Source organism: Delphinapterus leucas, chromosome 3 (assembly GCF_059928025.1).
Source record: "Delphinapterus leucas isolate spDelLeu-1000000601 "Yukka" chromosome 3, BTC_Dleu_Yukka2, whole genome shotgun sequence".
Classification (NCBI taxonomy): Eukaryota; Metazoa; Chordata; class Mammalia; order Artiodactyla; family Monodontidae; genus Delphinapterus; species Delphinapterus leucas.
The window spans coordinates 153384561-153407885 of NC_143131.1; the positions used below are offsets into that span (position 1 = coordinate 153384561).

The window sequence follows — 23325 nt, forward strand, 5'->3', positions numbered from 1 at the left end:
AAAACTGAGGCATAGAGGAATTTTAAGCCTTATGGAGGAAGGAATTGAATCTAGGAATGCCTCCTTAAAAATCACAACCTTAATCATTCCTTACTGAGATGATCCTCTTACAAAGATAGGGAGATGGACTTCAGAACTCTCATCGTCTTTTCTGGATTTAGAATTTTAGTTCACAAAAGGTGAATCTGCTACCTGGTTTGCTGGTACCCTCAAAGAGTTAATGATCCTTCCAAGGCAGAAATTCCCTGGAAGGGAGTAATTCACAGCCTGGGGAAATGCAGACCAGTACGTATAACATGGTAAGCAAATGAGTTCTTTCTATTGCAGTGTCGAGGCTGACACATTACATAGGATCCTCTCTGCATCCTGTGGATAGCAGCATCTATATAATGTACTCAAAATAAATAAGGCTTTGAGTGTATGGGAAAGATAATCACAATTCAATTTACACAGAGACATGAATCGTCTACTGTACGTTACAGTGACTGCTCAACTTCTCAAAGAAAACATTCGTTCTTCTTCTTTCCCAAAGAGCATCTTGCTCATCTACTAACTTCATATTTTCAAATACAGCTGTTTCCCTCTCAGAGGTCAGAAATGCCACCACACATACTGGATCCCCTTGAAGGGATCAAGAGAGAGTCAAGTTCTCAAAAGTGCCTCATGAGCACAAGAAGAAGGTCCAAGTAGTGTATGAAGGGGGATGAGACAGTTTCCATTCTCTTGAAAGATGGCTACTCTCAACTGTAATGGATGGTCAGAGAGTTGCTGGTGAAGAGGGACCGACACACTGCTGCGGCAAGGCACACAGGTGCAGAGTTTTGGAGTATCTACAGGAGAGCCTTCCATCCCTCAGAGCCAACAGTATGGCAGTGATTCCAAACATACAGGCAAAGCTCCACCCCCAAGGCCGTATTACACGTACGTGGCTAAAAATGGAAACTTTCCTACTGTCCCAAAATGGGGACGCTGTTAAACACATATGGTGCATTCTCGTTAAGGAATACTATGTGGTCACCAAAGACCACACTTAAAAAGCACAAACAGTAAAAGATAACAATAAATATTAGATTCTACTACTTTTATAAGTTTTGAGTATTAAAAAAATAAATAGGGGACCTGGTCCGAGGAGCAGGGGCGGGAGCTGTGAGACCAGGGTGGTGCAAAAGGAAGTGGAGTTTCTAAGTTATCATTAAAGTGAAGAAACGTTATTATTTATTTGAACCTTCTTCTTGTCATAATCTTTGGAAAGATAGGTGTTTCAAGTAAGGGATCAGGACTCCCTCTTGCCAGAACACCAGAATCACAACTAATTGCTGAACAATCGTCAACAGGAAGATACTGGAACTGACCAAAAAGGATACGCCACTACCACAGATAAAGGAGAAACCACAATGAGATGGTAGGAGGGGTGCAATCACAATAAAATCAAATCCCATAACTGATGGGTGGATGACTCACAAACTGGGGAACTATACCACAAAAGTCCACCCAATGGAGTGAAGGTTCTGAGCCCCATGTCAGGCTTCCCAACCTGGGGGTCCAGCAATGGGAGGAGAAATTCCTAGAGAATCAGATTTTGAAGGCTAGCGGGATTTGATTAGAGGACTTCGACAGGACTGGGGGAAACAGAGGCTCCACTCCTGGAGGGCACACACAAAGTAGTGTGTACATCGGGACCCAGGGGAAGGAGCAGTGACCCCAGAGGAGACTGAACCAGACCTACCTGCTAGTGTTGGGGGCTCTCCTGCAGAGGCATGGGGTGGCTGCGGCTCACCGTGAGGAGAAGGACACTGGCAGCAGAAGTACTCCTTGGCGTGAGCCCTCCCAGAGTCCGCCATTAGCCCCACCAAAGAGTCCAGGTGGGCTCCAGTGTTGGGTTGCCTCAGGCCAAACAACCAACAGGGAGGGAACCCAGCCACACCCATCAGCAGAAAAGCAGATTAAAGTTTTACTGAGCTCTGCCCACCAGAGCAACAGCCAGCTCTACCCACCACCAGTCCCTCCCATCAGGAAACTAGCACAAGCCACTCAGATAGCCTCACCCACCAGAGGGCACACAGCAGAAGCAAGAACTACAATCCTGCAGCCTATGGGAAAAAAACCACATTCACAGAAAGAGAGACAAGATGAAAAGGCAGAGGGCTATGTAACAGATGAAGGAACAAGTTAAAACCCCAGAAAAAAAAACTAAATGAAGTAGAGATAGGCAACCTTCCACAAAAAGAATTCAGAATAATGATAGTGAAGATGATCCAGGACCTTGGAAAGAAAATGGAGGCAAAGATTGAGAAGATGCAAGAAATGTTTAACAAAAACCTAAAAGAATTAAAGAACAAACAAACAGAGATGAACAATACAATAACTGAAATGCAAACTACACTAGAAGGAATCAATAGCAGAATAACCGAGGCAGAAGAATGGATAAGTGACCTGGAAGACCGAATGGTGGAATTCACTGCTGCGGAACAGAATAAAGAAAAAAGAATGAAAAGAAATGAAGACAGCCTAAGATACCTCTGGGACAACATTAAACGCAACAACACTCGCATTATAGGGGTCCCAGAAGGAGAAGAGAGACAGAAAGGACCCGAGAAAATATTTGAAGAGATTATAGTCGAACACTTCCCTAACATAGGAAAGGAAATAGCCACCCAAGTCCAGGAAGAGCAGAGAGTCCCATACAGGATAAACCCAAGGAGAAACACGCTGAGACACACAGTAATCAAATTGGCAAAAATTAAAGACATAGAAAACTTACTGAAAGCAACAAGGGAAAAACAACAAATAACATACAAGGGAACTCCCATAAGGTGAACATCTGATTTCTCATCAGAAACTCTACAAGCCACAAGGGAATGACATGATATACTTAAAGTGATGAAAGGGAAGAACCTACAACCAAGATTACTCTACCCAGCAAGGATCTAATTCAGATTCAATGGAGAAGTCAAAAGCTTTACAGACAAGCAAAAGCCAAGAGAATTCAGCACCACAAAACCAGCTCTCCAACAAATGCTACAGGAACTTCTCTAAGTGGGAAACACAAGAGAAGAAAAGGACCTACAAAAACAAACCTAAAACAATTAAGAAAATGGTCATAGGAACATACATATTGATAATTACCTTAAACGTGAATGGATTAAATGCTCCAACTGAAACACACAGGCTTGCTGAATGGATACAAAAACAAGACCCATACATATGTTGTCTACAAGAGACCCACTCAATCATAGGGACACATACAGACTGAAAGTGAGGGGATGGAAAAGATATTCCATGCAAATGGAAATCAAAAGAAAGCTGGAGTAGCAATACTCATATCAGATAAAATAGACTTTAAAATAGAGAATGTTACAAGAGACAAGGAAGGACACTACCTAATGATCAAGGGATCAATCTAAGAGGAAGATACAACAATTATAAATATATATGCACCCAACAAAGGAGCACCGCAATACATAAGGCAACTGCTAACAGCCATAAAAGAGGAAATCAACAGTAACACACTAGTGGGGGGCTTTAACACCTCACTTACACCAATGGACAGATCATCCAAAATGAAAATAAATAAGGAAACAGAAGCTTTAAATGACACAATAGACAAGATAGATTTAATTGATATTTATAGGATGTTCCATCCAAAAACAGCAGATTACACTTTCTTCTCAAGTGCACATGGAACCTTCTCCAGGATAGATCACATCTTGGGTCACATATCAAGTCTCAGTAAAGTGAAGAAAATTGAAATCATATCAAGCATCTTTTCTAACCACAATGCTATGAGATTAGAAATGAATTCCAGGGAAAAACAGACACATGGAGGTTAAACAATACGTTACTAAATAAGAGATCACTGAAGAAATCAAAGAGGAAATCAAAAAATACCTAGACACAAATGACAACGAAAACGAGATGATCCAAAACCTATCGGATGCAGCAAAAGCAGTTCTAAAAGTGAAGTTTATATCTATACAAGCCTACCTCAAGTAACAAGAAAAATCTCAAATAAACAATCTAACCTTACACCTAAAGGAACTACAGAAAGAAGAACAAACAAAACCCAAAGTTAGCAGAAGGAAAGAAATCATAAAGATCAGAGCAGAAGCAAATGAAATAGAGACAAAACAATAGCAAAGATCAATAAAACTAAAAGCTGGTTCTTTGAGAAGATAAACAAAATTGATAAACCATTAGCCAGACTCATCAAGAAAAAGAGGGAGAGGACTCAGATCAATAAAATTAGAAATGAAAAAGGAGAAGTTACAACAGACACTGCAGAAATACAAAGCATCCTAAGAGACTACTACAAGCAACTCTATGCCAATAAAATGGGCAACCTGGAAGAAATGGACAAATTCTTAGAAAGGTATAAGCTTCCAAGACTGAACCATATAGAAAATATGAACAGACCAATCACAAGTAATGAAATTGAAACTGTGATTAAAAATCTTCCAAAAAACAAAAGTCCAGGACCAGATGGCTTCACAGGTGAATTCTATCAAACATTTAGAGAAGAGCTAACACCCGTCCTTCTCAAACTCTTGCAAAAAATTGTGGAGGAAGGAATACTCCCAAACTCATTCTATGAGGCCACCATCACCCTGATACCAAAACCGGACAAAGATACTACAAACAAAGAAAATTACAGACCAATATCACTGATGAATATAGATGCAAAAATCCTCAACAAAATACTAGCAAACAGAATCCAACAACACATTAAAAGGGTCATACACCATGACCAAGTGGGATTTATCTCAGGGATGCAAGGATACTTCAATATACGCAAATAAATCAATGTGATACACCATATTAACACACTGAGAAGAAAAACCATATGATCATCTCAATAGATGCAGAAAAATCTTTTGACAAAATTCAACACCCATTTATGATAAAAACTCTCCAGAAAGTGGGCACAGAGGGAACCTACCTCAACATAATAAAGGCCGTATATGACAAACCCACAGCAAACATCATTCTCAATGGTGAAAACCTGAGAGCATTTCCAGTAAGATCAGGAACAAGCCAACGGTGTCCACTCTCACCACTATTATTCAACATAGTTTTGGAAGTTTTAGCCACAGCAATCAGAGAAGAAAAAGAAATAAAAGGAATACAAATTGGAAAAGAAGAAGTAACACTGTCACTGTTTACAGACGACATGATACTATACATAGAGAATCCTAAAGATGCCACCAGAAAACTACTAGAGGTAATCAATGAATTTGGTAAAGTCGCAGGATACAAAATTAATGCACAGAAATCTCTTGCATTCCTATATACTAATGATGAAAAATCTGAAAGAGAAATTAAGGAAACACTCCCATTTACCATTGCAACAAAAAGAATAAAATATCTAGGAATAAACCTACTTAGGGAGAGGAAAGACCTGTATGCAGAAAACTATAAGACATTGATGAAAGAAATTAAAGATGATAACAACAGATGGAGAGATATACCCTGTACTTGGATTGGAAGAATCAATATTGTGAAAATGACTATCTACCCAAAGCAATCTACAGATTCAATGCAATCCCTATCAAATTACCAATGGCATTTTTTACAGAACTAGAACAAAAAATCTTAAAATTTGTATGGAGACACAAAGAACCCCGAATAGCCAAAGCAGTCTTGAGGGAAAAAAACGGAGCTGGAAGAAACAGACTCCCTGACTTCAGACAATACTACAAACCTACAGTAATCAAGACAATATGGTACTGGCACAAAAACAGAAATATAGATCAACGGAACAGGATAGAAAGCCCAGAGATAAACCCACGTTCCTAGATTGGTAAACTAATCTATGACAAAGGAGACAAGGATATACAATGGAGAAAAGACAGTCTCTTCAATAAGCGGTGCTGGGGAAACTGGACCGCTACATGTAAAAGAATGAAATTAGAACACTCCCTAACACCATACACACAAAAAAACTCAAAATGGATTAGAGACCTAAATGGAAGACTACACACTATAAAACTCTTAGAGGAAAACATAGGAAGAACACTCTTTGACAGCAAGATCTTTTTTGATCCACCTCCTAGAGTAATGGAAATTAAAAAAATAAATAAACAAATGGGACCTAATGAAACTTAAATGCTTTTGCCCAGCAAAGGAAACCATAAACAAGACGAAAAGACAACTGTCAGAACGGGAGAAAATATTTGCAAACAAATCAACGGACAAAGGATTAATCTCCAAAATATATAAACAGCTCATGCAGCTCAATATTAAAAAAACAAACAACCCAATCCAAAAATGGGCAGAAGACCTAAATAGACATTTCTCTAAAGAAGACATACACATGGCTAAGAAGCACATGAAAAGCTTCTCAACATCACTAATTATTAGAGAAATGCAAATTAAAACTACAATGAGGTATCACCTCACACCAGTTAGAATGGGCAGCATCAGAAAATCTACAAACGACAAATGCTGGAGAGGGTGTGGAGAAAAGGGAACCCTCTTGCACTTTTGGTGGGAATGTAAATTGATACAGCCACTATGGAGGACAGTATGGAGGTTCCTTAAAAAACTAAAAATAGAATTACCATATGATGCAGCAATCCCACTACCGGGCATATACCCAGAGAAAACCATTATTCAAAAAGACACATGTACCCCAATGTTCATTGCAGCTCTATTTACAATAGGCAGGTCATGGAAGCAACCTAAATGCCCATCGACAGACGAATGGATAAAGAAGATGTGGCACATATATATTACTCAGCCATAAAATGGAACGTAATTGGGTCATTTCTTGAGACATGGATGATCTAGAGAGTGTCATACAGAGTGACGTAAGTCAGAAAGAGAAAAACAAATATCGTATATTAATGCATATATGTGGAACCTAGAAAAATGGTAGACTTGAACTGGTTTGCAGGGCAGAAGCTGAGACAAAGATGTAGAGAACAAACGTATGGACATCAAGGGGGGAAAGCAGCGGGGGTGTGGGGGTGGTGGTGTGATGAATTGGGCGACTGGGATTGACATGTATACGCTGGCGAAAAATAAATAAATAAATCTAACCACTTATGCTTTAAATAATGCCAAGGGAAAAAAGTTGCTTAAAAATATTCATTTAGAGCAGCAGTAATTGACCTATCGCCATTTGCTGGGTACCAGGGAAGCTGATATTTAGCCTTTCCAAGAATGTAATAGATAACTAATATCACAAACCAGACATCTATTCTATTCTGGCAGTAGCACCAAGGGTTTTATCCTGCAGAAATCTTGGACCAGCTTCCCTCCAAGTTTTCAGTCTCAAAATTTTAGGCTGGATAAGCTACCTCTCTCCCAGAGAAGTCATTGGCTCTGAGACTGCCACAGAAACAAAGCATACTTTTCTCTATTTGCCTATTTGCCATCCAGACTGTCCTGAAACTTGAGATCACTGCTGGGAACAAGTGAGAAAAAGGGTGTAAAAACTTCTTATTCCTCCCTCTTCCCAAGTCCATCAAACATAAAATCTTTGTTATACTGCTTTAGTCAACTTATGTTACCCCTATTTGTGCAATGGGTTAAAAATAAATATGGTAGAGATTATTGAAATAAAATCATAAACTAAACATTAATCTTCAATTATGAGAAAATTTCCATAAAATACTCATTATGAGCTTGAGACTCTCTGGACACTCTAAGAAATGAGTTAATTTTTCCTTATGGGAAGTAAAGAGGATTGACCAAACATGAATTTTTCCTTTTAAGGAAGAAGCACATGATTTGATATGTGTGTACCTTTCCAGAAGGTAGATCTTATGTACTATCCCAAAGAAAAAGAACACGTACATTTTGAAGAACTCCTTTGAAAAACATCTCTTTGATTAGAAATGATGTTTGCTTCTTTTCAAAATATTTCTTGGGCTTCCCTGGTGCTGCAGTGGATGAGAGTCCGCCTGCCGATGCAGGAGACACGGGTTCGTGCTCCGGTCCAGGAGGATCCCATACGCCGCGGAGCAGCTGGGCCCGTGAGCCATGGCCACTGGGCCTGCGCGTCCAGAGCCTGTGCTCCGCAACGGGAGAGGCCACAACAGTGAGAGGCCGTGTACCGCAAAAAAATAAATAAAATAAAATAAAGTAATAAATAAAATATTTCTTATACAGAATAAACAGAAATCTACCTCTTAGGGTACCAAATGTGGGAAGAGAGTTGTGATTCTCTATCATCACGGGTCCTTGAGAAATGTTAGGGATAGAGTCAATCACTTTCCTTTTGACCTTAGAATTGTACCCTATAAGCCATACAAAGACTCCCCAGTAAGGCAAAGACACCTCTATGAGATCTACCCTCAACCATCAACAATGTAGGTTCTGGAGCTAAAATGGTGAATACTACAAGGGATCTCTCCTTCAAGAAGAGAGCTTATAGAAGTATGAAAATATCCATTTATTGCTTGTTGCTTTATTTGAAGGAACTCTAAGGCCAATTCAAAATGTAGTCTAACATAAAGAGGGGGGAGGCAACCCCAAGTTTCCAGAAACTAAATACTTTCTCTTTCACAAATGAGGAAATGTAAATGAGAGGCCTCATCAGGATAGCCCCCACGTTTCCCCAAGTCTAGTGTATAATCTCTCAATGACAAGTGAAATATTTTGTCTTAGAACTGTTAAAAATATACCAAAAATGTCAACCCAGTATGGATAAAAGTAAGTTCAACTAAGGTTTTTAAAGTAAGCATTTTACAGATGGTAATCTAAGGAAGATGCATAGTTTTCCATGCAATACATCTTTCTTTTCCACACATGACTGCTAAACAAACAACTGAACCTGAGACTGATATAACAGAAATAAAGGCTCAAGTCCCAGGAAGACTACAGTCACCCTCTACTGCATGCAAGTAAAAACACATCTACAATAAAATGTGAATTCTAGAAGTAAGTTTGTTACAAACAGAACTATCCATTCTTACCCCAGCCCCAAGACCTTCCCCCTCACCATAAGTCTTTCCTATTTCAGGTCAGGACAACAGTGTCCACCCAGCTACTGAAATCCCCAAAATAGAAAGCATCTAATTATTCTTTTTCAATAACCATCCACCCCAACTCAAAGAATAAGTTTTGTGCAACATTTGAGTTTTTATTTTCATAACATCAGAACAAAATTGGTAATCATCAACCCATCTCACAATCTACCTGTATACGTGGCTCTCACAGATGCCATAAACATATTAGCTATATCAATCAATAAATCTATGCTTCTTTCTTTGTGAAGTTTTCAATTTGTCAACCAAAACTCTGTTTTCATCTATAATTCCTCTAAAATAGTCACATTCAAAAAATGATTTATAAGAAATTAAAATATTTGTTAAAGTTTGCCAGGCCTGGCATAATATTTTTTAAAAAGTCTTACAAAATAAACGTTAGATGAACTTATTTTTTGTAAATTAATTGTGTCATTTAATCTTCATGATTTATATTTTCAATGTTAATAACTTATACAAATGATACCTTAAAATCAATTAATGTTATATGAGTACAAAAAGTGCTTGCACAGATACAGCTCTGGAAATGATATTATATCGTTACCTTTTTTGACTTATGAATCACAATTTTCTAAATATTTAAACTGCACCTTTGCCAAAGATGCAATGTTTCTTTTTCCTTGTCAGTGAAGTACGTTTTCTTCTTCCTTGACAAGACAAAAAATGAACCACTCCAATTTATGAGTCATGAGCTAATCTTTTTTAAAAGACAGTTTTAGAATATAACTTCAAGTAAGTTTCCTCTAAGAATTAATGAATTACAATCTCTCAGAACCTTAGTCACTGAAGTATACACTTCTGAGAATAGAGGCAATGTATGAATTTGCTTAGAAACACTCAATGATATCTTTCATTATTGACAAACTAATTCTGTTGTACACAAAGTGTCTAAAATTTTACTAAATGGCTTGTGGAAGCTCAAAGACTGATCATTAGAAATTCTCCCTTCCACTAGGAGGATGCAATGTTCTTGGGGCTGAGGTATAAAATGAATCATTTGACATTTGAATTCATAATTGTACTGGCAAAATTGATTCTGGGTATTTCACATGAGAGTCCAGAATTTTTCTGGGAAATTGGCATCATATGAAATGAAATGTGTTAATGTCACATTATTAAATACAGAATTCGGGAGCACAACTTTACAGTAGTTTGTGTGAAAACGTATGGGTGTTCATCTGCCCAGGAGAGCAATATGAGCCATTGGTGAGAACTGTGCTAAAAGATCATTTTTAGGAAAAAGTAAAGCTATGATTCTCATACAGATATAAAAAGGAATGCACATTAAAGATTTTACTTTACTTAGATGAGGAAATCAAGCAGATGTTGTAACTGAATGAAGGGAAAAGGAAGAAAAATTCATATGGAGTAAAGGAATGTTGAAATTAATTGCAAATGTGGACAAAACCAGTTTTCCACAGAAAAAAGGTACTCAATTAAAATCACTACTGCACAGAGAAGAGTTTATATATCTATTAGTTACCTGCAACTTACAAAGAGTTGCAAAATAGCTCAGAGACAAGAAACAGAGCTAGAATCTGATAACCAAGAAGGGAAATCTAAGAAGGCTGCATTAAAAAAAAATACGTGTGTGTGTGTGTGTGTGTGTGTGTGTGTATATATATATATATATATAGAGAGAGAGAGAGAGAGAGAAAGGATGCATAGTTTTTCACTGAATACATTTTTTTCTACACATGACTGCTTAATAAACAACTACAACCTGAGGCTGATATAATAGAAATAACGGCTCAAATTCAAGGGAAACTACTGTTACCCTGTACTGCATATAAGTGAGAACACATCTAAAACAAAATATAAATTCCAGACATAATTTTTTTAAAACCAGAACTACCCATTTGTCCCCAGCCCCAAGACCTTTTCTCTCACCCTAAGTCTTTCCTACTTCAAGTGAGGACAGCGTTGTCCACCCAGCTACTCAAATCCCCAGCTAGGAAGTGTCCAATTCTTCCCTTTCAATCACCATCCGCCCCAACTCTAAGGCAAGACAATGCATCATCAAGTCCTTGTTTGAACATGATAATCTCTTTTGGTTTACTGGAAGCCTCTCACTAGTCCCCAGACTCTACTCTTGCCTCCCCACAATTCATTTTTCTTAAAACAGCCAGCGTATTCTTTTAAAAATGAGATCAGATCAAGTCTCTCCACACTCAAAACCAATAGATAGCACTAGGATTTAGAATAAAATCCAAATCCCTTTTATGGGGCATCCTAAGGCCCCAGAATATCTGTCCCTGCCTATGTCCCTAACTTCAATTCTTCTCATTTGCCCGCTTATTCAACTTAGTCCTTATTTATTGGAATCCTCTTGATCCTTTGATCACACCAGCCTGGCTCCCATCTTTGCACTAACATTTTCCTTTATTTGGCTCTCTCTTGTCCCAGATTTTTGAATGCCTGGCTCCTTTTTTGTCTTTCAAAGGCAATTTCCTCAGGGATAACTTCTTGCTCCATTCAATATAATATAATGCTCAAGAACACTGTTTTTTATTTTATTTTTTTCATGGCAACTTACTGCTGAATAAAATTTTAAATTATTTCATGAATATCACCTATGTCCCTGCCCTAATAAGCAAATTACCTAATTTCAAGGACTGTATCTTTTTTGTTCATGACTGTACATAAACACACAATAAGATTCTAATACTGTTGGCCATCAGTCAATATTAGCTGAGTGAATTATACTTGTTTTCTTTCTTCAGGGAAGTGGATAAAGTACATTTTTCTGACGTATGATGAAAGTCCTAGAATTTGTGATAGATAAGTTCAGACTACTGAGGGAAGTCTGATTTAGAGAAAAGAGTAACTTAGAAGATCTGCAGGTATGTTAGCTTTAGGGCTAATGGGGAAGAGGAATTAGACTCATTTTCTTAGGTCTATCAGCATCTAATTCAAGAAAGACTAGCAGGAGTTTATTTATTTATTTATTTTTTGTGATACGCGGGCCTCTCACTGTTGTGGCCTCTCCTGTTGCAGAGCACAGGCTCCGGACGCGCAGGCTCAGCGGCCGTGGCTCACGGACCCAGCTGCTCCGCGGCATGTGGGATCTTCCCGGACCTGGGCACGAACCCATGTTCCCCGCATCAGCAGGCAGACTCTCAACCACTGAGCCACCAGGGAAGCCCAGGAGTTTATTTTTAAAGAAATCAGAATAAAGTCAATGCTGGGGAAATGCTGTAGGCTTTACAATGATAGCAAGAGAAGCTCCCCTACGTAACAGTGAGAGCTGGAATCAATGTCTCCAGTTTAGCCTGAGTATACATCTGATAGAGAAACATCAGCTTTCTGATTTGTTATACGGAGATAACAGTCTTATATTCTTGTTTCTATTCTATTTAGTTGTATAGATCCAAGGAGATTATTTATGAGGATATACTTTGAAAAATGAAATACAGTACTAACATGAAGCACCACTGTCATTAAACCCATCACTTAACCTCTAAATCTCCATTTCCCTATTTAAACTATCTCAAAATGCCTCTCCCTCTGCTTTTTGAGTCAGAGGTAAATGGAAAAGATTTTATTTTGCTGCTGATGGTAGCAATATAGGTTGCATTAGAAATGAATGGGATGGAAGGACTCTGTTGATTTTGTTTAACCCTGCAATCGGATCCACAAATGCACAGGGCATTCACAGAGTGGAAATTTATGCCTCCAACTAACAGTAATAAGGTAAGTTTACTTTAAAAATGATATTTGGGGAGTGTTCAATTACTGTGAAGTTATGCCCCCAACCAAAACGTCATCCAGTTCCCTAGAATCATCCACATGTCTTCTGAAAAGGTTTCCTCATTTGCCTCATCCTTCTGGCTTGACTGATGGCTCCCACCCAGCCTAATCACTATCACAAAGCATATGTTGGTTTAGGCAATAACAGACCTTCATAGATCATTTACTGGATTCTCCCTTGACGTAAATTGTTATTTTTCTTTGTTTCTAGCAATAATAATACCGGGCACTGTGTAAAAACTAGCTACCATTGACTGAATGATTGCCAGGTTTTCAAGCACTGAGCTAAAAGCTCAACGTGCATTAACAATGATAATAACATTTGAGACAGACACTGTCACAAGTGCTTTGCAGTCATTATTAGTAACTCATTTCTTTCTCAAAAAACCCTGTGAAGCAGATACAATCTTCCCAAATTTACAAAACAGAAAAGTGAGGCACGATAATATTCCAGAACATGACAGCATTCACAGAACTGGTTACGTGGTTAAGTTGCGCTGGAGCTGTGATGGAAGCTCTTAAATGTCTTGCCACAATGCTGGAAAGCAGTTATTGTCTTCAGTAGAAAGATACTGAGATCAATTCTCAAAATTCTGAAGTGACTGGCCCTATTTGCATAGTAAAGACTATGTGATAGGCCAAGGACTCTGTCAAAGTAACCAGATTAGGTCCAAGATGGAATCACTCATGCTAAGCCCCACATCAGCAAACCAAAATTTATCTAAGTTTCCCTACCTGGGCTCTCCAAGCAAAGGAAGGCCCAGGTCAACCAACCAATCATGCTTGCCTGCTTACCAAACCCTTATCCAGCTCCTTGTTCCATATAAGGAAAGGAACTCTCATTAACCCATTAGCAAATGACCAGTACATCGTCCTTGACCCTGCTCACTTTGGTCTATAAAAAGCTCTCACCTTGTACTGCTCTTCAGAGCTCCTTTCTACCTGTTAGATTAAACAGTACCCAAGTCATGAATCACTGAATAGAAGTCAACTAGATCAGTAAGTTATCTGTAGAAAATTTTATTTTAACAACTCTACGGCGATCCTTTCCAAATCCATGATCTCAGCTCTTCCACGTGCCTCACGAGCTTTATATCGTGAGAGAACACTGTGACCTCAGTTTCCTCAGGAAAGTGACTCCTCTATGCCTAATCATATCATAAGGGAAACCAGGGCTAGAATCAGTAAATGTTTCCCAACAAATAGAACTAAACAGTAAAGTGTTTTAATCCCAGCACATCATTCATTCTAATCACTATATTCTCAGGGGCAAGTACTCAGCAAGCTGTGTGGGAATGACATGCACTGTTTCCATTAAAGTCATAACAGAATCTGTGCACAACACTCCTTCGAAAACAGCTCCCTTGCTCCTCTTCTAGTGAATATTAGCATCTACAATGTGTTCTGCTTTGCCTCTGCATTCCTGGTCTGAAACTCTTTTCTGGAAAAAAGGCTTACAAAGAGTTCCTGGAAGTAAGAATTATAGACCCCCAGGGTACCTAAGGATAGGAAACTCACAAATTAATCCAATATGTAATTAGTTTTTTCCTTTTTCTCAGAGATAATAAAAATTAAGTGTTCTCACAAATATAGTAACTGAATATCCAAAACAATATTACTGAATCATATTGGCTTAAAATGTACATGATAGAAGACTCACTTGATTTTTGTCATCAATTAAAAGTTATTAAGTATTAAGGAAATTATATTTTATTTTTTTGGTCTGAACATGTTTTATGATTCCTACCTAATCACATCTCCTTCTAAAAAAATTATCTACCTTTTTTAGAGACAAGAGCTAACATGTCCATGTTTTATTTTATAATCATAGCTGATACCTTGTGAGTCATAGTTGTTCGGGTTGGACTAAGGAACTTGAACCCTTGGACTGGCAGAAGGCTGTGCTTTGTGGAGCCTAGTTCAAAAATAGACTTCACCATTCATATCTTTCCCTGGGAATCTGGAAGGGTGTAATTGAGAGATTAGATAGTTAGAAACGGTAATAAAATAGTTTTTGAATAAAAAGGCAATAATTAATCTCAAACCCTTTACTTCTCGTATGGCAGAATTTTTCAACTTTGGCACTACTGATATTTGGGGCTAGAAAAAATTTTTTTAATTTTTACTTTATATAGGAGTATAGTTGATTAACAATGCTGTGTTAGCTTCAGGTGTACAGCAAAGTGACTCAGTTGTACGTATACATGTATCTACTCTTTATCGAATTTTTTTTCCCATATAAGTTATTACAGAGTATTGAGCAGAGTTCCTGGTGCTATACAGTAGCTCCTTGTTGGTTATCTATTTTAAATATAGCAGTATTATTATTGTTATTTTTAACGCGGGTTGTTACCTGGTGCATTGAATGATGTTTGGCAGCATCCTTGAACTCTAATGACCAGAAGCCAGTAGAATCTCCTTCTTCAGTCCTGACAATCACAAATGTTTTCTGACATTGTCAAATGTCCCCTATCAAAATCACTTCCAGTTGAGAATCACTGCCTTATGGATCTTGAACCAGTAGATCAATATACATAGAAATCAAAAGGGAAAATTTAACAGCTGTCATTCTGGTAAAGCCAGAATACAGCTTGGAATTTAAAATCAAGACTTCTTTCAGGACTTTCCTGGTGGTCCAGCAGTTAAGACTATGCACTTCCACTGCGGGTTCAATCCCTGGTTGGGGAATTAAGATTCCCCATGCTGCGTGGTGCGGCCAAAAAAGAAAAAAAAAAGGATTTCTTTCTTTCCCTCTGAAGTGAAACTAGTGAGAAACAGAAAGAACAAGAGAATGAGAATAAGAACGAGTGGTAAATTCTTGGCAGCCCAGGTCCCAATTCCCTCAATCATATTAGTTACATATTCCCAAATGAAGGAGTTGCTCTGAGGAGAAAAGAGGAAAATGCTTTCCTTACCCCAACAGAGGCAAGGCTTCCTATGTTATACATGAGATTAAAATACAAGTTAGAGAAAAAAATGTGTGCTGTAGAAAGGGGACAAAGATAATCTAGGAGACGTAACCTACGCAAATAGGCAAGCTGGACAATGAAGATGTAGAAAACCAGCGTCAGCAGATAAGTTCCAGAGGTTGGAATGGGGAATACAGCAGATGGACACAGAGCACCAAAGACTCAGAGAGGGAGCAAAATATTTCTCTCTACGCCTAAGCTTCCAGGTCCAGTCAGAGTCCATATGTAATTATAACAACCATTTGTCCACTGCAATAATCTGACTGAATTCTTCCTCGTAACCAAATGAGCCAGATTCAAACACTGATACTGCTATCATTTGTATGAAAAGAAGAGTAACTAGTCAATAATGTCAATCCAAATCTGAACCCATGTCATTTTTTTAAAAATTCAATTTTAATAGCTAAAAGGCAGGCTTGATTTTTTCGTGGATTTTTTTTTTTTTTTTTGGTAGTACGCGGGCCTCTCACTGCTGTGGCCTCTCCCGTTGCAGAGCACAGGCTCCGGACGCGCAGGCTCAGCGGCCACAGCTCACGGGCCCAGCCGCTCCGCGGCATGTGGGATCCTCCCGGACCGGGGCACGAACCCGTGTCCCCTGCATCGGGAGGCAGACTCCCAACCACTGCGCCACCAGGGAAGCCCTTTTTCGTGGATTTTTAAAGCAGTTTTGAGAGAGAAAGAAAAAGAATAAATGGCATTTTGCATCTTTCCTGGCATCCCAAGACCTTAAACAGCTTAAGACTAGGAGATAACTTCCTTTCCTCTACTGATTTTTCCCTTTTAGTTAGGTGCCTTTATAATAAGTTCAGTTATCTTTCTCTATTATATTTTTGTGAAAACTGCTTTTCTCTGCCAGAGATTTTATCTACTTCCTACACCCTTAAGAGATTCTATTTTCTTCTACAATTTTCAGTTCCTCAGAGTGCCTTGTATAAATTTTCTAAATGTAGCACTGTAATCAAGGTTTCTAACTGTAAAAAAACAAAAACACAACAACAACAAACAGGCCTCAAGTTTCATATTTTTAGAACAATGACCAGGTGTTACTATGAAAAACCAGTTTCAGTTTGTCACTGATAAGACAAACTAAACTAAGAGGACTTTTTTCTTTACCCTCCCAAATGCGTTGAATGTACTATCCTCACCTCTATTTTTTTTCTTCCTTGCATTGCTTAATTCACCTTTTATGATGGCAAGCATCAGGCAAGTCTTAAAAAAAAAACAAAACAACTTCATCGTTTGCTATCATACGCCTTAAACAATGAGTCATCTAAAGAAGTGAACATTCTTGTTATTTCAAATCATTACTGAAAATTAGAAGCAAATGAAGCTAGAATATAAGTCTCAGAATTTTAAAAACTTGAGAAACATTAAAGAAAACGCAGTTCATCTCCCACTGTAGCTGGAACAAATAAACCCCAGAAAACTTTGCTCAAGGCCAAACAATAAGTAGGTCTGAGAGTTGAACCTAGATCATTTTACTCTAAATATTGTTCACCACTCTCTGGCCCTACCATTATAACACACTGTCTCTATGTCTTTCTCTACTGTGTCATATGTAGTCACCATGTAACTAAAAAGTATACTGAGGATTTAATTTTTCTATCAGGTAGGTTCACATTGAACCACCCTAGGCATTATGAGGGGAAAATAGAAGCTAATATTTATTATCCACTCTGTGCCAGGCATTTGGCTAAGGAAACTGTATGCAAGTATCCCATTTAATCACCAAAATGTTTGCAATCTATGAAGTAGGCACCAAGGCAGTCTTACTCAGGGTTCAGCTGTAGAGCATAGAATCTTTCCTAGATACCTGAAGTAGAAAAGCTTATAATTAGAGAGAAGGGAAGCAACAGACCCTAGACTGAGGTTCTGGCCACACCAGGCTGCCACAACAGCTACTGCCTCTGCAATGGTGAGGAAGCAGATTCTCAAATGAGGAAACACCGCTGAAGCTGGTGACTCCAGCAACTGAGAACCTCTGCCACCATCTGCACCAGAAAATTCCAAATCCATGTCCCCGTGAGAATGTGTGACTTGCAGAACTAAAATCACATCCAGAACCATAGCTGTAAAGGAGCTGGGGAACATCCTGAAGAGACTGGAAAGGGAAGAAGTATAGGAAGGCACACAAGAAAGCAGTGGGAGTGGATACTGCAAAAGTCAATATAAACAAATTTATAGAAAACTCCAAATGCCTTCTGAACAATTTCTGATCCTCAGGATCAAAATCCCAAAAAGTATAATAACATCACTTTTATAATAAAATAATGAAAATTAATTTGAAGACAATATTAGATTGAAAGTCACTGTAGGAGAGAAAGGGTTTCCTAAAAGAAAATTGTAATCTGGAAAAAAAAAAGAAGAAAGTGTTTCTTTTCTGAGTTAATGTCATGTTAATATAAGTCTAACTTCTAGAAGTAACTTGTAATTACAATCATTTATTTTATTTATTATTTTCTGCTTTTACTAAAATGAATTTAGTACATAGTTAGGTTTTGGATAGCTGCCATTCACACTAAAATGAACAGTAATGAAACTTGCTATTAGTGCTTTTAAGAGCATGCTAATGTTACTCATTAAACACTGGATGGATTGTTTCTCAGCCCATGTTCCATGGTGGCTGCATTTGATTATGTATATGTTGGCCGAAATGCTGGCAAATGACATGGACTGTCCTCCCAGAACACGCATGGAAATGAAATGTGTGCATCCCGAGGCGAGGTGGGTGAGAAAAGTTCGGCACTTAATGAAATCAACAAAGAGCCTGTTTGTCAAGGGTGACTTGAAGTGTGTGTAAATGATCCTTGCCTCCATAAGCACGATGAGGTGATTTTACCATCAGTGATTTTAGGTGATTAAACACCTCTGGTCTGCTGCTCCCATTAAGCAGCACCATTACTTTCATCCTTGCAACAAAGCTAAGGTTTATGCTTTATTAGGGAGTCTGTGGTGACTAGATGTGTCATTATCTGTCCTACCATCCACCACTGGGTTTAGAATTTTTACTTCAAAATGACCACCATTCACTCTTTCAGATTCCTTCTAGTTTACTATTTAATGTGTGCTTGTTCTGCACTATTCTCGATGGAGCTCATGCTGTTTATGTTTCCAGAGCTTCTTAAGACTCATCCTTGAATAAAGATTAGGAAAAAGTCATTTGCGTTTCCTCCAAAGAACAGCTATTAGATGGGTAATGGATCCTGGAGCTCAGATTATTAAATATTCAACTGTCCTTCTGGATCATCAGGAGGTGCATATCCCAGTTTGACAGAGACAAAGTTAGCCTATAAAAGGACCCAATTTCTCTGGTTAAGGGCTGTGAATCTCATTTTATAGGGTATGCAAGAATGATCAATGATTTTATTTTCATTTAATCAAATTATATTCAGCCTCAAAAGCCTAATGGGCTGCTAGGAAATTCTGATCTCTGCCATTGCTGGGTGTATCACCTTCAGGGTTCACCCATAATTTAGGACATTCTAGAGAAAGAGCTTCATCTTGCAGTCTTCTGTGGCCACAGCAGAAATCCTCATTATGCAAGTCTATAATCTAAAAGCTATTTGATTTTACGCCATGTATGTACCTGGGGATGTACGCTGAGACTAGGAGCCTCTAGAATCTCACCTTCAAACTGCTTCCCATTCCTTCCAAAATCCTGTCACCATCAATGTGCATCCTCCAAAATTCCAATCCTAAACATAGGCACTTAGTATCATCTTTCCAGGATGCTCAGCCTTTAAAGATCAAAACCCAGGAGAGGAATATATCTTCCAGGAAATTTCTGCAAGTTAGCACTGAAATACAAGCCTGCCCTGAGACAAAAGAGCATAAAAGGTGCTAAGATACTTTTGTGAAATGTGGCTGGGGAGGATTCAGACGAGGAGAAAAAAATTAAGAAGAATTATTTCCATAAATTATTCTGAATACTTACTGTGTGCCAGGCACTGTTTTAAGTGCTATATTTGAATGGTGTTTTACTAAGCTCTCAAGATAAGTCCCAAGTGAGGATTAAATGAAACATCACTAATACATGCCAAACAACTATTTTAAGCACATTCGAAATATCATTACCTCATATAATCACATAACAACTCTATCAGGTAGGAACTACTGTTATCACCAAATGAAGAACTAAGGCATAGAAAGATAAGTAAGGTGCTGGAAAGGGGTCACTGGACCTGTATGGAAGAATGTTTTTTAAACGGGACATTGGCCTTAAGCACTTAGAAATCTAAGATAAGCATTTTAAAGTTATTCCAAACAGGGCTACATGAATGGCCAGAGTGGACAGCTTCTCTGTGCCAAAAGATACATAATCATAGATCAAAAAACAATTACCACTTTCAGTGTGTAAGATATTTTAACAGCTATTTTGTTCTAACAGTTATTAAAGTGAATATAGAACTGACTTATATCAGTGGTTTCACTTTTCATACTTAATTACCCAGTTACCCTTATAAAGCACTAAAGAAAATATGGGGGAGTCAAGATGGCAGACTAGGAGGGCATGAAATTCGCATCTTGGCACAACTAGGGCACCTACCAGGCACCGGTAGGAGACCACGGACGCCTAAGGGGACGGGAGGAACCCCCAGCAACCAAGTACGACACGGGGCATGGGGAGAGTGAGTGGGGAGGAGAAGTGGAGGTGGGACTGGACTGGCACCCCTGAGGGGCAGCTGGGGGAGAGGAAGAGATTCCACACCTGGAGGGGGAAATTGGGGGACCACTGGGAGGGCAGAGGATCAAAACGGAGGGTGGCTAGGTTTCCCCTACCCTCTTGGGCCCCAGAAGCCTGATGAAATCCCGGACCTGATCCTCTGCCCACCTAAACCCCTCCAGCTGCGTGGGTCCTGAGGGAGTGGGAGGGAGGAAAGGGGGAGCAAAAGTAAAGGCCAGACCTCTGGGACCTGCACCCCTGAGGGGCAAATGGGCGGGGGTAGGAGATCCTACACTCAGTGGGACCAGCCCACAGTTAGGGGTCCAGCGGCGACTGTGGAGACCCTGGGGGAGACCATGGGGGAGGGCGTGGAGGAACAGAAAGGAACATGGCCAGTGCTTTCCCTGCTCACTTAGGCACCGGGGAGCCTGTTGGGCTCCCAGGCCTAATCCTCTGCCCTGGGAGCCTCCTCCTACCAGGTAGAACCCAAGCCCTGCCCCTACACCCCCACCCAGGGCCCCACCTCTACACTCGGAGACCCCTTCTGAGACCCCCTCCAAACACCCTGGGCCTAAACCCCGCACACACACCCTCACCCATGGCCCTACCTCCAAACTCCCGAAATCCACACTCCAGAGAACCCCTTTGGATGTGCTGCCTCTCCCATTCCGTGTAGGTCCTAGGCAGAGGCCCCACCACACACTTGAATGTTGCCCAGCCTAGTCCCCACACCCAAGGCCTTTTCTGGCTGTGTGGGTCCTGAGTCTAGGCCCCGCCCCACACTCAAACGTCACCACCCTGGCTAGGCCCTGCCCAACCCTAAACCCTGCCCCTGCCTAAGTTCCACCCCCCCACCTAAACTCCACCCCCAAGAGCCAAGGCCTTTTTTTTTTTTTTTCCTTTTCTCTTCTTTTAGGTCAGGGTGCTGTTTTACCTTCTTCTTGATAATTCATTAATATAATTATTTTTTTCTAATAAACATTTTATTTTTCTAATTTTATTTTATTCTCTATACTTTGTTATTGTTCTGCTCCTTTTGGGTTGTTCCCCCCCACCACTTTTTTTTCTTGTTTCTGGTGTGGTTTTGTTTTCCCTTGTTGCAGTTGCAGTTGTTTCAATTATATTTTTATTTTTCCTAATACATTTTTTATTGTTCTAATTTTATATTTATTCTTTGTTATTGTACTGCTCCTTTTATTCTTTTTTATTCTTTTTTTTTAATGATGCTATGCAGCTTGCAGGTTCTTGGTTCCCAGGCCAGAGGTCAGGCCCGAGCTCCTGTGGTGGGAGCACCAAGTCCAAGCTGCTGGACTAACAAAGAACCTCAGATGCCAGGAAATATTAATTGAGGTGAGGCCTCCTGGAGGTCCTCATCTCGGCACCAAGGTCCGGCTCTACCTAACTTCCTGCAAACTCCATTGAAGGAAGCCTCAGGCCAAACAACCAGTAAGACAGGAATACAGCCCCTCCCATCAAAAAAAAAATGAAACAACAAAAAAATATGTTACAGATGAAGGAGCAAGGTGAAAACCTACAAGACCAAATAAATGAAGACAAAATATGCAACCTACCTGAAAAGGAATTCAGAGTAAGGACAGTAAAGATGATCCAAAATCTCAGAAACAGAATGGAGAAAAACACAAACATTTAACAAGGATCTAAAGGAACTGAAGAGCAAACAAACAGTGATGAACAATGTAATAACTGATATTAAAAATACTATAGAAGGAATCAATAGCAGAATAACTGAGGCAGAAGAATGGATGAATGAGCTGGAAGATAAAATGGTGAAAACAACTGCCAGGGAGCAGAATAAAGAAAAAAAAATGAAAAGAACTGAGAACAGTCTCAGAGACTTCTGGGACAACATTAAACACACCAACATTCGAATTATAGTGGTCCCAGAAGAAAAAGAGAAAAAGAAAGGGTCTGAGAAAATATTTGAAGAGATTAGAGTCAAAAACTTCCCTAACAAGGGAAAGGAAATAGTCAATCAAGTCCAGGAAGTGCAGAGAGTTCCATACAGGAAAAACCCAAAGAGAAACACACCAAGACACATATTAATCAAACTATCAAAAATTAAATACAAAGAAAAATATTAAAAGCAGTAATGGAAAAGCAACAAATATCACACAAGGGAATCCCCATAAGGTTAACAGCTGATCTTTCAACAGAAACTCTGCAAGCCAGAAGCGAATGGCAGGACATATTTAAAGTGATGAAAGGGAAAAACCTACAACCAACATGACTCTACTCAGCAAGGATCTCATTCAGATTTGACAGAGAAATTAAAACCTTTACAGACATGCAAAAGCTAAGAGAATTTAGCACCATCAAACCAGCTTTACAACAAATGATAAAGGAACTTCTCTAGGCAGGAAACACAAGAGAAGGAAAAGACCTACAATAATAAACCCAAAACAATTAAGAAAATGGTAATAGGAACATACATATCAATAATTACCATAAATGTAAATGGATTAAATGCTCCAACAAAAAGACACAGACTGGCTGAATGGATACCAAAACAAGACCCATATTTATGCTGTCTACAAGAGACCCACTTCAGACCTAGGGACACATACTGACTGAAAGTGAGGGAATGGAAAAAGATATTCCATGCAAATGGAAATCAAAAGAAAGCTGGAGTAGCAATTCTCATATCAGACAAAAGAGACTTTAAAACAAAGACAAGAGACAAAGAAGGACACTACATGATGATCAAGGGATCAACCCAAGTAAAATATATAACAATTGTAAATATTTATGCACCCAACAAAGGAGCACCTCAATACATAAAGCAAATACTAACAGCCATAAAAGGGGAAATCGACAGTAACACAATCATAGGAGGGGACTTTAACACTCCACTTTCACCAATGGACAGGTCATCCAAAATGAAAATAAATAATGAAACACAAGCTTTAAATGATACATTAAACAAGATGGACTT

At 39.1% G+C, this 23325-nt stretch overlaps 1 long non-coding RNA gene across 2 annotated transcripts in view; it reads right to left on the reverse strand.

The window, feature by feature from the left end:
• Positions 1–21896, reverse strand: part of LOC149749792 (uncharacterized) — a 72221-nt gene extending 50325 nt beyond the window's left edge. The window contains exons 1-4 of one of the 2 annotated variants that reach the window (XR_016392513.1): positions 20981–21896; positions 16855–19524; positions 15094–15169; positions 14579–14700 (exon numbers count right to left, since the gene is read on the reverse strand). This is a non-coding gene — a long non-coding RNA (uncharacterized LOC149749792). Of the gene's footprint in view, positions 1–14578; positions 14701–15093; positions 15505–16854; positions 19525–20980 lie in introns of both variants that reach the window. The other variant, XR_016392514.1, reaches the window with a different exon arrangement.
• Positions 21897–23325: the final 1429 nt, after the last annotated feature.